Raw genomic sequence first — 18,673 nt, forward strand, 5'->3', positions numbered from 1 at the left:
AAAGTAAGTTTAATTGCGTTGGATATACATCTTATTGCATATACATGTTTTATACAAAATATGTACAATACAGCGTTAAAATTTTAACAATCTGCATAATGGTTACAGTAACAAAAAATGTAGTCTAAAAATATGTATTTAAAGGACATATCGCATGTTTCTAAAGTATACGACATTTTACATTTTTTGGCTTCCTTGTATATCTAATAATTACTCCTAACAGTTTGTTAACGGTATAAAAGCGGTAATTAGCCATAATATCAATTTAAATTATAGCCCCGATCGTTTAAAAACTCGTTAATTAGATAGCGTGTCACGTGGTACAGTGACGTCACATGCGACCTTCTTCGAACAGCTGATTGTAAACAAATTGTAGGATTAGCATCATCTCCTTTAAATTTTGACATTCATTCACCATGTAAGTTGTTTTTTTACATGCTGACTAAATTAAAAGAATCTTATTATTCAGTCGTACATGTTTGAGCCACTAGTACGGATAAAAAACGATGATATTGCCGAAAAAGCGACGATGAAGTCGGCAATGACGATCAAATTGATCGGCGTGTAAACATTGTAAACACAACTTAGTAAGGATTGTAGCTCAAATAAATCTGTTAAAGGTGTTTATTAAAATCTACAACAGTCTTGGTTTTTGGCGTTCCTAACGACTCAGAATGTTCATTATTGTAAAAACTGTGGTGCACAAGAAGTTTGTTTCTTCGGCAGTAACTGATCACAACTTTCTAAGGTTGTTTACTCTATATTACACTGGATTATAAAAGCAGGCAAGAACGTTTCCCTTAATTATTGTTTATTTCTGTAAGATCCCATCTCCGTATTTTTTTTTTATCCATTTACGTATAAATGTATATCAACAAACTTTGTCTATTTCTCACGTAAACAATCAATATCGACAACTCGATCCATGACTTCTCCCACAAAAAATAAAACTAACAGAAATCTCACCTACCGCACTAAAATTATGATTTCTGCAGAGGTGAGCTACATGTATGAATGAAGAAATCGTGTATACAAAACCGATGCATACATGAACGTATAGTTTAACAATAAGAAAAAGAAAACAGCTAATGAAGCGAGGCGGTTTGCAAAATGGCGTCCCCTTTCGTTATTTTTCTCCGATGAACTTGCGTTTTGTACACAGGCCCCTGTGCATAAACTTATATTTCTTTCTTTTTGAGAAATGAATACGATTTATTTATGAAACTATAATTACAAAAATGTACCATATAATTGATAATCTATGAATTGAATGTTTATTTATAAATCCTCTCGTCGACAGATAGACCCCTATTTGTCACAAGATTTCCGCTTACTTTCGTAAGGGAAACTTAAAAAAACAACAGTCCAAATCCCCATTTTCGGTGGCTAAATCACCCACAAAAGGCACAGAACACCATCATGTCCCGTTATCGGCAATTTAATAGGTGATAATTAGTTTAATTGTCGTTTAAATCTAATCCAATTACAAAGATGGCTAACAGCACCTTCTCGCTCGAGGTCGCATATGACGTCACACATCATGGCGGGTAGATCGAGAGAGAAAATATGCATATGGCGACATTTGAATTTCATCGCTTTCAAACTCACGAATTAGGCAGAATATTTTATGAAAACGTTAATAAACTTGATTTTTAATGAGTATAGAATGATTTTATTAAAAAAATTCCGAAAATTGAAAAACATGCGATATGTCCTTTAATGGATGATGTAAAACACAGTGATTTTACTACAGCAGCTGTTTGCGTATTATGTCAATCATTAAGTAAATAAATATAGAGGCATGTTTCCTAAGTAACAGCTCTTTGAAAATGTTTACACATAATAAGCATTGGTGGTTTTTTTCCCGATATGCCTGCATATCTCGTTAGTTTGGGGATGACCAACCACATGTTTGGGGGAGTCAAATGGATGTGGCAGACTAACACAGTATCCTATGGGACAAATTGTAGATTCCAGTGTAAATAGTTATAAATTAAAATCGGTCAAATATAATAACTTAGATATCAAATCAGAATCATATATTATAATCATTATTGACTGTTACAGTAATACAGCAATATATTTGGTATACTAGATCTGCCCCCCCCCCCCCTTCCCCCCAAGGATTTAAAAATGACCAAATATTTCAGAAACAGTGGAACCCTGACCCCCAAATCATATATATTCTTGTTTCTTGTGTCGTGGCAAATCAAAAAGCTTGTTGGCATTAATCCATAGGGGTGGTCCTGACAGCCCTAAAAAGACAATGGCCACATTCTGAAAACTGCTGAGATCCTCACCTCTAAACTATAAATATTCTTGTTTTTTGTGTTAATAGGCATCAAATGATAGGTAGGTCACGAGCCCAAACGATGGTCCTAACCTTCTCGAAGTGTCCAAATATATTGAAAACGGTTGACATCTGAATTATAGAAAATTACCTCTAGTGGAGCATCATTAATTTCCAACAAAAAATAGAAATAATCATTTTTTTTCTTTTTTGTGTACCGTTTGACCCATCTGGGCCATCTCTACGCCAACAATGGCCTCGCTTACTGTCGGACTTTTAATAATCGTCTCCATTATAAATACATGCTTAGTTTTTTGTAAATACAAGGAAATGGTTTCGCCAAATAATAAACTTGTTTTGACAAATGGTCAATACTGTTCCTATTTGTCATACATCTACATGCTGTATTAATATCTGCGATAAAATTTTGCACGAAAGGTCATTAATGTTTTCCTTCATAAGTATAAGAAAAAAGAATGACTCTTATAGCATATTTTGTCTTGGTCATACCAATTGTAGGCTAATCTAATTGAAACAATTTGTCTGTTTACATTCACACAACCAGTTTGATACATTATTTAATTTTTGTTCAACCACTTCTAACAATTTATCATAAGATAAAATTATTTTATTATACAACTTAAACATTATAATAATTTAACCAAAACTAAAACAAAATACAAAAATCTAAAACAGCAGTCTGCTGGTTTAAAAAATAAGCATATACTAATTTGTTGTTTTTTTCTTATACGGAAAATACTTTATGGTTATAATGATAAGTTTAACGTATTTTCTCAATATCCCCTGTTCTAAAAATTATCACATGCCTGTATGCCACATGAGTCCCATAATTTTCGATTTTGGGTTAAAACATTTCACAATAAAAGGAACCATAGACAATTCACCTTTACATACATGAACATATAATTGTAGTATACGACCGTCATGAAGGTACCTAATAAGTACATTTGACCAAGATCAATAAATGAGGTCAATGACGATCCTCTAATTCTGAAAAAGAGATTTAAATTCTTCTGTGCAAATTTTTTGGCTTCTACTTTGAATTGGTTTTGACCTTGCTTTAAAAGGCATGTGTCCAAATATTGCTGAAAATACCAGCATTATTGAATCCAAATAAAGCACGGAGTAATTTTTGTATCAACAACTTTAACTAAAGCATGTAATAACGGGTAGTCACTGTACAAAAAATACAGCTATTGAATTTATGAACCTAACTTTTGGCCGTCAGATATATTGTACAGAAAATGGAAATATACAAAAATTATGATTTAAATCCGTCTCCAATGTTTATCTACAATGATCAGTGCAATGTTGGCTACAAATAACACAGCTGCAATTGCTGAAAAAATAATCAAAGAAGTATTCAACAAATCATCTTTGGCTATGACAGCTCCATCTCTTAAAGCCTCTTGCGCGACCCTTAAATCACTCATGTTACCTAGTTCTGCTGGAGTAACACTTTCTCTTGTGCGATTATCACTATCTGCAAAAAAAAGTTATGACAATTTTTAATTATATCATAAATCTCCAGAATAGTTAACGTGACGTAAATTTAAAATGTGTATGTGTTTGAACATATTTTATGGCATAAACATATACAAAGAGTTCGAACACAAGTTCTGATAACTTACGAGGTTCTTACCAAGTATAACAATTTACAACTGTACAGTAGTTTAGGGTGAAAAGTACATAGAAATGGATATTACTAATATAGTTAAGTTATTGAACAAACGTACATGTAAAAACAGTTCTGTTTGAATTTGGTCTAGGCAGTAACATTGAAATTACGAGAATCTTCCACAATCTCTTATAAATCTTTGAACAGAAAAAAAATGTATTGATTGAAATTGACACCCAGAGATTCATCTCCGCACAAAAGTAAATGAGAATTAATTATGTTAATTTGATTTAAATTCAAATGGTTAGAAAACAATTCATTTCGTGCATTGGTAGGATTTTTACAACCAAAAACCAAATGATAAGAATCTTCTGGTAATTCACATTGGCAATTACGGCTTTCAATAATTTTTTTTTCTGAAAAGGTCGAAGTTTAAGATACAGTTTTGTCTAAGTTTTTTGTGTATGATGTTAAGTCGTCTCTTGCCGAAGCAAAAATAGAATGGATGTTTAATTTGGTTTAATTGAATACTGCTTTTGAAACATGTAAAGAAGGAAGTATTTCTGATAAGTAAACTAAAACTATCCATGTTTTGATCGTGTCAGAAACAAACCATTTCTTGAATATTTCTAGTGTACATTTTGGAATAATATAGTCTATAATATGTAAAAAAAATACTTCTTGTCGATATTTATAATATAATAATTGCTTTTTACCAAGCAAATGAAATACATGTCATAGCAATGGGCAGTCTTTTTTATTTAACACAATCTTTATACAAGAGTATTATAGTTTTCATTTTTTTTAACATTACAGTATAATTGAAAAACATACATTAATAATAAACACAAAGATTTATATTTAATGAAGTTTATATAGTAAAAAGGGGACAATTATTTATCTTTCCGGCAGCTAAAGGAACGCCGGACACAATTTTCTGAATGTGTTAATTGCAATGCAAAAAATGCTTACTTCTGTTTTTTAATCTCTTTCAATATTTTAATAAATACCATTATAAAACAGAAAGCAAGCAGATTGTTGTTTATAAGCACATATATCTATGAATTCCTATCATATAAAATATTTTTGAATTTCTCTCATGAAAGTTTTATACGATAAGACATGTTTTTGTCTTATTAAAAGAACCAAACATATTGTTTAAAGGTATGTATATACATGCTCACATACTTATAGGACTAGCTGCAGAACTGTAGCTCTCCGGGAAAAAAAATATTGACAGACCGGAGAGCTACAGGGCCACCCATTGAAAAAATTGTATACTTATTGCGCAGAAAAACGTGCGCTAGTTTTGGACCGATTTACCTTATTTATACGCAAATTCTGTGAAAACAATTAGTACCATTAAATTTTTCATGCAATTTATACTGATATCGCCTTTTTGTATCAACAACTTTAACTAAAGCATGTAATAACGGGTAGTCACTGTACAAAAAATACAGCTATTGAATTTATGAACCTAACTTTTGGCCGTCAGATATATTGTACAGAAAATGGAAATATACAAAAATTATGATTTAAATCCGTCTCCAATGTTTATCTACAATGATCAGTGCAATGTTGGCTACAAATAACACAGCTGCAATTGCTGAAAAAATAATCAAAGAAGTATTCAACAAATCATCTTTGGCTATGACAGCTCCATCTCTTAAAGCCTCTTGCGCGACCCTTAAATCACTCATGTTACCTAGTTCTGCTGGAGTAACACTTTCTCTTGTGCGATTATCACTATCTGCAAAAAAAAGTTATGACAATTTTTAATTATATCATAAATCTCCAGAATAGTTAACGTGACGTAAATTTAAAATGTGTATGTGTTTGAACATATTTTATGGCATAAACATATACAAAGAGTTCGAACACAAGTTCTGATAACTTACGAGGTTCTTACCAAGTATAACAATTTACAACTGTACAGTAGTTTAGGGTGAAAAGTACATAGAAATGGATATTACTAATATAGTTAAGTTATTGAACAAACGTACATGTAAAAACAGTTCTGTTTGAATTTGGTCTAGGCAGTAACATTGAAATTACGAGAATCTTCCACAATCTCTTATAAATCTTTGAACAGAAAAAAAATGTATTGATTGAAATTGACACCCAGAGATTCATCTCCGCACAAAAGTAAATGAGAATTAATTATGTTAATTTGATTTAAATTCAAATGGTTAGAAAACAATTCATTTCGTGCATTGGTAGGATTTTTACAACCAAAAACCAAATGATAAGAATCTTCTGGTAATTCACATTGGCAATTACGGCTTTCAATAATTTTTTTTTCTGAAAAGGTCGAAGTTTAAGATACAGTTTTGTCTAAGTTTTTTGTGTATGATGTTAAGTCGTCTCTTGCCGAAGCAAAAATAGAATGGATGTTTAATTTGGTTTAATTGAATACTGCTTTTGAAACATGTAAAGAAGGAAGTATTTCTGATAAGTAAACTAAAACTATCCATGTTTTGATCGTGTCAGAAACAAACCATTTCTTGAATATTTCTAGTGTACATTTTGGAATAATATAGTCTATAATATGTAAAAAAAATACTTCTTGTCGATATTTATAATATAATAATTGCTTTTTACCAAGCAAATGAAATACATGTCATAGCAATGGGCAGTCTTTTTTATTTAACACAATCTTTATACAAGAGTATTATAGTTTTCATTTTTTTTAACATTACAGTATAATTGAAAAACATACATTAATAATAAACACAAAGATTTATATTTAATGAAGTTTATATAGTAAAAAGGGGACAATTATTTATCTTTCCGGCAGCTAAAGGAACGCCGGACACAATTTTCTGAATGTGTTAATTGCAATGCAAAAAATGCTTACTTCTGTTTTTTAATCTCTTTCAATATTTTAATAAATACCATTATAAAACAGAAAGCAAGCAGATTGTTGTTTATAAGCACATATATCTATGAATTCCTATCATATAAAATATTTTTGAATTTCTCTCATGAAAGTTTTATACGATAAGACATGTTTTTGTCTTATTAAAAGAACCAAACATATTGTTTAAAGGTATGTATATACATGCTCACATACTTATAGGACTAGCTGCAGAACTGTAGCTCTCCGGGAAAAAAAATATTGACAGACCGGAGAGCTACAGGGCCACCCATTGAAAAAATTGTATACTTATTGCGCAGAAAAACGTGCGCTAGTTTTGGACCGATTTACCTTATTTATACGCAAATTCTGTGAAAACAATTAGTACCATTAAATTTTTCATGCAATTTATACTGATATCGCCTCTTTATTTGCCTCAGACTTTCTCCGAAACACGCTACCGACCTCTGAAAATCAAGTATGTTGAATTTACATCGAGATCGAGAGTCGCCATTTTTACATGTAAACAAAGTGCACCACATGAATTTACCGGACTGGTGATGGTGTTTAAAGACTATCCGAGGCAAATGAAGAGGCGATATCAGTAGTAAATTGCATGAAGAATTTAATGGTACTAATTGTTTTCACAGAATTTGCATATAAATAAGGTAAATCAGTCAAAAACTAGCGCACGTTTTTCTGCGCAATAAATATACTATTTTTTTCAATAGGTGGCCCTGTAGCTCTCCGGTCTGTCAATATTTTTTCCCGGAGAGCTACAGTTCTGCAGCTATTATAGGACAAATTCATTAAAACATTAACTGTGTATGGATAATCTAAATCTAAGGCATCGATATGACTATTAACAATGCAGTACTTTCTTATTTTGGGGTTTTATGCTCGTCTGGTTATGAAGATACAAATGAAGTAGTCATTGCAAAAAAAAAAAAGAAAACATTGATTGATTGTTTACTTCATGACCTTTTTTTACACAACTCTCTGATTACCGGACAATACTTGCCTTTTCTGCACCCATCCTTATAATCACAGTCTGTTTCATTGCATTGACATGACCGATTACAAATGTTTCCATAGAAAGGATATGGGCAAGCCTTACTGCAATTAATCCAAAAGTACCCAGGTGGACAATCTTTGTAAAAATATAAAAAAGTATGCATTTACATTTGCAATAATCCATCTTAGATTAAAGCTAATTGAGATTTTAACTGTGCTTAATTAAGCATTTATGAATTTGTATCGTCCTTATGGGTTTTAAAAGAATAAAGTTCATCTTTGTCTCCCGCTTTTACTGTAAGAAGTGATATTATATTTACGTGTAATAAAGCACCATCTTCAAATAATAAAGCACCATCTTAATGTAATAAAGCACCATCTTCACATGAAATAACCATAGCATAATATGATAAAGCAACATCATCTTATGAATTAGCCATACAGGCAGCTATGGCATTCCATAGCTAATAGTCGTCTGGAAATAATATCGTAAAGGTTTTTTAAAAGAAGGTCCATGGCTTGTTACTCCCGGTCCTTTTCCCGATATATTGTAGTTTATCAATTGATAACTTCTTGCCAACTTAAATAATAATACAAGGTACTATAATTATACATATGCGCACAGAGTAATCAAATAAATTAATATAATTTTCCCCTATCCAGGCTTGAATCCGTACCCTTTTATCATAATTCATTTACCTGATCAATGAATACTTATCTATGGTACTGTACAATTTCTCCGCCTAGATGGTTGTTCAGATAGAGACATATATATCATGTAATATCATATCACCGTAAATTTTACGTTTCTGGTTCAGTGCACAGATGTCTGTCATTGAAATATTAATTTTATAATAATTTTCTTCATTATAATGATTATTAGAATACAGAGAATTTAACTATCTAATATCCAGACATATTTGTAACTTCAGATAGCGACTGTGCTTCCCTCCTCTAATGCTATTGAGATAAGCTGATTTCTTGTGTTATAAGCATTATATGAAAATAACATGAAGTTTGAACACAAAAACGTAAAATTGTATTATACACATTAAACAAACAAACTTTACAGAAGTTTAAAACAGTTTATGATTTTCCTCTCATTCATTTATCATCTCTACATTCTTTTATACTCAATGTTTCTGATAGTTTTATATTGAAAAAAAACATCAAGTGTCTCATTTAAATCAAACTCATCGATATCAGGATTATTGACCATTTTGTGCTTCAATTACCATCGTTGTTCACTTCTCATTCAGGCAGAGTGAAACATTGTGCCCGATGATAATAAAAGGATCTAATCGATAATCTAATTTACAAACAAATGTGTTAATTGCGAGATCGCGTCGACGCGCCGAATATATGTAATTAGCCCTCAGATTTAATAGACTTCACAATATGACCATACTGGACCCGTCCTAGTGTCTGAATCCCTGACAAAAGGGGGCATGCACTTCACATTTCAAGTGGAAATCTTGACATCATTATTTTGCATCTTATTTTGTTTCACATATAAAGAAGTCGAGAATTTTTTTTTTACATTTTGCCCTTAGTATATAAGCCCCCATCATGAGGTCGTAGAAGCGATAAGGTGTAATAAATGTCTTTTTTTTATTCCTCCTACGGTGGTGTGGGTCATCCTGTGATACATTGGTATTGATGGGATTCGAGCCCATGACTTACAGATGAAATTTCGTAGTAAATTATCTAACCCAATGCGCTACGCTGTTTGGTGACAATATTGCGAACGAAACTAACAACAAACGAGCATTTGCAACTGTGTATATGTTAACAAACTTCTATTCAAGTCTTCCATTTGTCCATTAAATAAAGTATCCCAAATGAAGTTTGGAGACCTATTGTTTTTGTACGGTTCTTCTACATTTGCTTTGTTCTCGCCTCTGAAATTGTCCATCGCGTTTACCGGAGATGGTTGAACAGAATTGTACAAAACTCTAGAACATGATGCACGCATACCTGCATATATAGTTGTGCACATTGATTTTTTTTCTTTGAGGTTGACCAACTAATTTCTGTGCGGGGGAGGGTGGGGGGCAAAAGGGTGTGGGGTCTAATATTAAACCCTCTGGGAAAAATCGTAGACTCCTTTGTGAATGACAAGTTTGTAAACATACACACAGTTACAAATGCTCGTTTCTTGACTTGAAAGAGAAAAAAAAATGTTATAATGTTTTAGAAAATGAACACTAACGTTCCAACCAAAGCATTCTGTTTTCATTGCGTCGTCAGGATGAACTATTTAAGAGACTTGTTAACTTATTAACTACAAACCTATAATTTATCTTCATATTTGTAATCAAAATCTTTGAAAAAATCCATTTTTAATAAATTGTTATTATAGAAGTGAAATAGTCAAAACTAGATCATTAAATCGGTGATGCGAAGGCTGAGACAAAAATAGTTTTGGCCGGAAGCATTTGATAAAGTATCACACTTGCGATAAAACTAAGCGTTATCGTACGAGTAGTACATGTATACACCACAAGAATAAGATAATTGATTTTATTCGTAAAGAAATTATAAAGGAATATTTAATAATTTTGTGCAATGTCAAAAGATTATTTTCACTATATCTAGAGTTGTACACAAAGTTGATGTTACTCATCTTCCCCTATTCTGTTCCTCTTGGTTATTTTTTAAAATTTTGAATGTTGTTTCATTGTCAAATTGATTTATATATTTATTTTTCAATTAAATGACATGACCATGTGCGCAGTAAACATAGACAACCATGACGAGTTAAACACCTTTATGACATATTATTTGTAGTTGATCATGTGTTTTAATTAAAATATTGTGTCATTGTTTAAGCAAAAGAATACGCTTAAGAAGCAACATTTGTTTTATAATATTTATTATAAAGCACAAAGTATCACTTACCTTTGCACATATTATTCTCTGTATCCCATTTTGTGTGTGGACAACATCCATACGGGTGTCTTTAAATTTTGATAAAGGAAAATTTAATTATAAAATAGCAAAGTAACACAAATTTGTTAGGATACATTGCATCTTGTCATAAATCAGCTTTAAATAACCCCTTAAAAGACATATTTCCTTTAATTGAATTAATAATTTGATAACGAGATGGCTTCTCCAATGAAATCATACGGAATATTCCTTGTTTATATGTATTTCAATCTTACATTTACTTATATCTGGCCATCCTCACACTAATAACTTACCCGCTACATGGTCCTTCTTCAGCATCTCCAATGTTAAGTAAGGGAACAATAATTAAGTATATTACTTTACTGATAATCGACAAATATATGCACACAGACATCATCTACCAAACGGCTAATTTGAAGTATTTTTGTAATGTACATGCGATGTCATTCACCGATGTTTACTTCCCTGTGTTGCAGACACACCAACAAATATGTTCATGTCTGTAAAATCCCGGTCACAGATCAATTAGTTTAAAACAAAATAGTCTTTTAATATATCAAATAAAAACTATCAGCAGAGGTTAATTACAGTTTGTTCGTAAATATTCAAACAATTAGTTCGACAAACCAGTAACGAGTATATCATGATCATAGTGAATATCAAATTCAGCTACGTGTAGCATTAAATTCTCTTCAGAGAACAGGAAAGGGATATTAGTTTTATGTCTGAACTAATTTTTTTAATTGTTTTTTTAACTTATGTGCCACCTCAACTCTTTCATGGTATGTCACTACTTATATGATTCAAACACAGAGGTTAATTCAGATACAAAAACAAAACAAACAGAGGAAAAAACACTTTTAAAGACTTATCAAACAAATTTTAACCATATATCATATGCCCCATAAGAAGTTCAAAGATTTGTTTGAGAGAAGAACAGTTAATGTTCATTCTGACTAGCGAAAAAATATCATTGATTGTACCCTATACGCTAATAATATATTTAAAAAGCTTCGTATCAATACAAAACACTGCATTTTTTGATTAGGTTTAGACTGGACTTCATTAAAAGTAACAACATACCATATTATACATGTATACAGGAAATTTTGCCACTGATGTTGAATTTCAGTAAATTTTTCGAGCTCTAGTGAAAAAGTTATGGCCCTTGTGTACGAAAAGCTTGTTATCGATACTCTTCTGAAACCATAAGAAATAGAAACTTGGAAATTTTACCAATGTCTTCAATAGACTTAGAGAATTCTTCAATCTATCTTACGGAAAAAATCTTAGCCCCCCCCCCCTTTAGTAGTTATTACCCCTAATCACTTCCAACTTTTTTATTTTTGGTCATAGAGACTTTGAACCACTTGGGATGGAAGCGTCTACATTGGCCGAACAAAATAACTTAAAGTTCAAAGGTCAAGGTCATTTGGAAATCCGTTAGTAAATGAGTTTTTAGAACTCTTTTGTTAAGGGTGGTTGAGAACAACTTGTTCATGGATGTAATAGAAAATCTTAAGACTTTTGGAAATATAGCCTCTTGAATCCTTCCTTTAAATAATTACAGAGTTATTGTCCCTATTTACGAAAAGCTTGTTAAAATTATGTTCGTGATGGGTTTTCATACGTACTCGAATGGGTTTTGGGTCACGTGGTCAGGTTATATAAATAGTAGGACCATGCGGTGGCGTGGCACTCTAAGCTCGCTCGCTAGAAGTAGTAGTTAAAATGGCTGCAGATGACATGGAAAGTGTTTATGGCTGACAGATGGTTGTTTAATATGTGTTTTTGTGTATAAATAAAATAACGCTAGCGAGCAGCGCACCTATGTAGTACTTGTTGGTTTTATTCATTTAGCACTTTATTGTTTTATATTCGGACGAACGTAGTGAGGGAGAATATAATTATCGCTCCTCCTCTGAAACCATAAGAGATAGAGACTTGGCACTTTTACCAATGTCTTTAGTACACTTCGAGGGTCTTCAATCTATTCATACCAAACGGATCTGAGGGCACCTTTTAGTAGTTATTGCCCCTGAAAGTATCATCAAATTAATAAAATCACTTTCAACTTTTTTTGCCATAGAGACTTCGGACCACTTGGAATGGAAGCGTCTGCTTTGGCCGATCAAATTGACATAAAGGTCAAAGGTCAATGCCATTTGGAAATCTCTTAATTAATGAGTTTTTAGATCTCTTTTGTATAGGTTGGTAGAGAAAAACTTGTTTAATGGATGTAGTAGGATCATAAGACATTTCAAACTAAAACCCTTGGACCCTTGCCATGAAACAGTTATAAAGTTATTGCCCGTATTGTACAAAATGCTTGTTATCACTACTCCTCATTAACCGTTGAAACTTTTACTAGTGTATTCGGTACACTTAGACGCTCCTTCAATCTATTCATACTGAAAGGGTCCAAAGTCCCTTTTTAGCAGTTATTGCCCTCTGAAAGTTTCGAACATTCAATAAAACACAAATAACTTTTGAATCAATAATCATATATACATCAGACTACTTGGTATTAAAGTGTGTACCTTGTCAGATCAATATGAAATAAAGGTCAAAGGTCAAGGTCAAGCAATAAAAATTGCATACTTAATCTTTTGACACTTTTTTATGAAGTAACGCATATTAAAAAGTACTTTAGTCTATTGAAGCAATCTTATTTCAAACATAAGACACAATGAGGTGGAAAGACCTACTAGTTATTAATGTTATTATCATAAAATATCTGAAATTGAAAAATAAGTATTTTTTTATATAAGATATATATTTCACTCATGATTTCTACAAATATTCTGAATTAAACAATGTTCCTTGCGGAATATAATTACTCGTTTCCCCCAAATGCATTTCTAGCAAAACCACAAGAACATCGTGCATTGTAGCAACAAGAGGTCCAAGTGTATTTAATTATTTACCCATAAATTTGAACGCAAAAATATAGCTGCTTCAAATAATCATTATTGAAAAAAAAAATCAATTGTTAATATGTTTTACCATTACGGAAAGAAGATATCTCATTATAAGGTGTTAATTTTATCGCGGATTTCCTTATTAATTCCCTGTAATTTCTTTCCTGTTTTGGTTTTTGTGAATTCAAATGATATAACTTTTGTTAAACGCCTCAATGCGATTTTTTAAAGAAATTCGAAACAGTTAAAAGTACCACATGGTTCTAAACATTTCACAGCACATTCAAATAATTTGTTGAGAAATTAGACATTAACGAAGTGGATACTAGACTTGTTTTGAGTGGGGTGGACACGGCGTTTTTAATGACATTACTTTTGAGTGTACATATAAACATGATGCACGGGGAAAATATCGAAATGAAGAGATGGGGCAGTTTTTTTTTATAACGCCACTTGAATACGAACTGATTTCAGTACAATATAGAATTTGAATATCAGACAATAACAGTACAGTATCAGTAACATAACAGACTGATTTGGCATTAAGAAATATGCAATACAAACGATTTATAAACTTTTCAAAAACAAACTAACGAGAATCATGTGGTGAATTGTTTTACCATTATTTTCATGTGCAGTGTACATATACAATTACAGTCACAAAACTCATTTCCAGAACTCGACACCTTATATGCAGTGGTATTGTGCTGATGTTCAGTATAATACAATTTTGTTTCATTATTTCAGTTTTATTTAAAATTTACGATTAACATGTATACGACATTCAACCCTGGTCTTACTTAAATCAGACAGATGCAGAATTTATATCATTTTTAAACACAAAACCAGGAAGAAATAATAGGGAAGTACTAATGAATAATCATTCGATATAAATCAATAAAATTAAATTATTAATTCAACAAGAGCGAAGAATATTCAGAATGTAATCCTTGAATATGATTTATTGAGGAAACATATATATCACGAAGACATTTTATCTGCTCGTGCATGCCTAATACTAGCTATAGGATGGACTTTTTAACAGTATACAAAAAGAACTATAACTCTTTAACACGTCATACACAATACATACATACACAATACACACATAGTTATAAGTAATTCCTTAAGATCATGTAAATGTGTACAATATGTACATACAAAAACAATTTAAAAAATACCGATACTATTAATCTTTTAAAAACATTTCTAATGAAAAAACCCAAAACATTTGATTATATATAGTTAGTACAAAGCTTAAAGGATTAAAACTGAGAGTGTCTTTCCTTCCTGGAAATATAACATAGAATTATTATTAAAGTGTACAATATCCGGCAGTTATTTTATGGGGAAAACATTTGTGGTATTACTGAACTATTTTTTTTTCTGGTTGGGTTAGTTTATATATCTCAGATGTCTATTTTCATTGATTTTGTTTACGAATAAACATCGACGAATTTTTACTCTTTTCGCGTTTAGATTAATTACTGTTTAAACTCCAACAGGTAATTACATGTACCTATTCCGAATGTGTTTCGTATTGACCATAACAGAGATTGCTATATAACTAAAACAAAATGAATTACATATAGATTGACTGCCGTCACTAAAAAGTGTCATTAAAGTCAAAATTTCACAAATTATTGTTTTGCATACTTTAGTACCAGACATTTTTTAGTACAAATATGCATGAAAAATAAAATCAAATATCTTAAACGCCTTTAAAGTTGTTACTTTTACATTATAGTTTACGTGCAATACGGTATTCTTTCGCAAAATAAATAAAAAGTTGATAAATAATTTTAAACGCCATCAAAGGAACTACTATAATTCTTAAATGAAAACTATCAGTGTTAAGTGATGCGTCAATGAAATAAAAAACGGATTGAATCGATCATTACACTATCAAACGATATTATGGTAAATATTAAACCACTCAGCCCCCTTTCAATTAACTAAAGAGGCCGAAACACTCCCTAAAACGGTCGAAGAGTATATAAATGAAATCAATTATGTATTGAATAAAGTTTAATAATTTTCAAAAAATATCAAATACATGTACCATAGTAGTCTGAAAGCATGGATGTATATCGAGAATAGTATGAACTTTCTTTAAAATCCATTTTACGCAAAATATTGATGGGTTTTTCTGGTTCTGTAGATTTTTCTTGTACAAACACAACCCGTAGTTGCATTGCAGATAGTCTGATTTGATGGTATTTACGAATTCGGAAAGAGGTGGTAAACTAGATGATAAAAATGTCTTTGGTGATGTTAATGTGACTCTTATCTGTGAACTCTTGCAGAATAATGATCAAAATGGCAATGATGACGATGATGATAATAGTATTAAATATGAGACACAACCATCCCGAAGAAACTTCCTTTTCTGAGTATTATTGAGGTCATTTGATAGGGTTGTACATGTATTGAGTGTAGAACTTATGATTCTTTCTGATTCAACAAAATCTGCATGGGATGTTGATTTATCAAGAGAAGACTAATGTCTCTCTATCTGTCGTTGGATAACCTCAGACTCCGACAATTAGAGAGAGGTGTAGTTTCACTGGAGTCTTCTCTCCTAGATCACAAGGTGAGCTCGACACATGGAAAATAAGCAAAGTGTCGACATCATTCGGTAGCTTATGCTTTTGTTGTCACAGCTCGATTACTTTTGAATGTTTTAAGCTTAATAGAAAGAGACTTGGAAACAAATTTCTTTTTATGGCGATAATTTTTTTTGGTTTGTATTGCCAGCCGACATTTCTACGATATTCCACTCGATGTTTTTGCGATGTAATAAAATAAAAAAGGACGAAAAAACGACGAATACTGCATTTCGGTTAAACACGAAAAAGCATCTACTTTAAAAGGCATTTTAACGTTCTACGTAAAAAAAAATGCAATAAAAGTGAAGAGAAAGTCTTATGAACTACAAGTATATAATATGTTATTTTGCAAAAACCCCAGAAACATGTAATCTAGTTTAATAAATGCTCACTATTTACCCAAGAACAATATTGTATCATTGGATATCACAAGTGAGCATTGATTAACAGATCTTACTTTTTCTCAAAGATAAAAGTTTGTTCCTGTATTGTGTACTGACATTTTCACAATATCAGCGCCTTTAAACTTTTACATGTGTCAGTGGTATTGTACATGTAACACGAATCCGATTCAGATAAACGTGTTCTAAAATTAAATGTAATAGAATTGATGTATTTTTTGTGAAAGGCAATCTAATGTTTAGTGTACATGGACAGGGACCTTTACCATAGGAAGAAACCATATAGACAGATTGCTCAGCGTTAAACTCTAAATAAATATATTTTGATGTGCGTTCTGAATTACATGATTCTAATTAAAACAATTCTTAATTAGTGTTTGCGAATTATTCATATTTTACGTATAATCTAAACATCTGCTAATGTAATTACATTCAAACTGTATTTTTTTCGAGCTCTATCGGAGTGTAACGATTTTTTGTAATTGCTTAAAACAACTGCATTAACTGGTAAACAAAAAACAAGAAATAAAATTCAAAATTAAAATCGGTCGGGACTAAATTGATGTGTAATATATTTATCATTTAATATTTATCATTTGATAAGATATTGGCGCTCCTGATTGGTCGAAAATTTCTTTGATACCTGCATCAATAATTTTTTTGCGAGATCTACTTTTCTCATCTATTCTGATTTACCACTATTTATAGAACGGGAATTTCCAAGATAAAAACTGACAACAAAATGTAAAGTTGTGTCTGTTTAATTGTCAGCAAACAAAATACAACCTTATGAATATAAAAAATTGAAAGTTTTACCTTAAAAAATAAACAATACACATTATTTAATTCACTTAATAGAAAATTAAGCGTCTTTTCACGATTTCGTCTGCTTGAGATCAACGATCAACATTTACGGAGAGGCTGGCTGTTCCAATTCCAGGAATAATCATAGGCAAATACATTTTCGGGTAACACTGCTGTTCATATTTGGTAATGATGAATTTTAAATTAACACACGTACATGATCGGTCATTAGAATAAGCATCGTAAAGCAAAGCTATGAGTAGTGCATCAACTCCTTCGGCGTATTCCAAGCGGCAGATAATCAGTACCTTACTGACTATCTAGTTACAACAACATTTACAAATGTTGCACATACATACTATTATTTGTCGACATATCCAACTTTTATCGTCTACGGTCGCGTCTCCTTGCGGGTTATGCCCAAATGCATATTCCAGCGATCTCACATGTAAACCAGTTTTAACGAATCTTGCTGCACAAAAAATAATATCACAAGCTATCGCATGCATATTCCTTTCTTTTTCAATTCAGCTGGTTCAGATTTTTACTCACTATTCGCTTTTAATCCATAAATTCAGCTCAATAGCTCTGCATCAGCTGAAGGCGCATTAATTTTGAATATTGTTGCTGCTGTTGTTTTGTACTCATACGCGACGCTTTGTTTAAATTATTTACATTTTTGATCAATGGCACTTCACATTTTATGATTTGAATAATGTGTTATTAAATGATAAGAAATGAAGATAATAATTTGTCTATTGATCGACGTATCAAAGAAAAAATTGGCCGGAAAACTTTTTCACCAATGCGCTATGCATTTACAGATTATTACAGATGCTTGAAATTGAACACATTTTTTATATACTAGGCATTCTATTTATTTGTACCAATCGGACGTCAACTTCCTGTTAAATGACGATTTTTTAAATTTGTAGCCTAAATTGTCAAACAAATTTTCGCCAAGGATTTCTCAGTAACAATATTAAGTAAATGCTTGAAATTTTAACATACATGTACTATTTGTTTAGGCATGACAAAAGTTGGGCTCGTTATTTTTGTTTTTGTTTCTAAATCCCTGAACAAATGAAGTTTAGCTGTACTTTGGAAAAAAATACATATGTATAGACAACCAACAAACGTGGAAATGTATATATACCAATTTGACTTAGAAAGTAGTCATATTTAGCAGAAGTGCATGTAGCAATAAAATGTAAAAGTAATAAAT

At 31.5% G+C, this 18,673-nt stretch overlaps 1 long non-coding RNA gene across 1 annotated transcript; it reads right to left on the reverse strand.

Moving 5' to 3' along the window:
• Positions 1–7,807: 7,807 nt before the first annotated feature.
• Positions 7,808–11,341, reverse strand: LOC136271303 (uncharacterized). The gene is made up of 3 exons (XR_010709219.1): positions 11,007–11,341; positions 10,702–10,760; positions 7,808–7,936 (listed from the first exon to the last, which is right to left on the reverse strand). It is a non-coding gene; the product is annotated as an uncharacterized lncRNA (long non-coding RNA).
• Between the last annotated feature and the right edge of the window lie 7,332 nt (positions 11,342–18,673).

This window comes from Magallana gigas, chromosome 9 (assembly GCF_963853765.1).
Source record: "Magallana gigas chromosome 9, xbMagGiga1.1, whole genome shotgun sequence".
NCBI classification, from domain to species: Eukaryota; Metazoa; Mollusca; class Bivalvia; order Ostreida; family Ostreidae; genus Magallana; species Magallana gigas.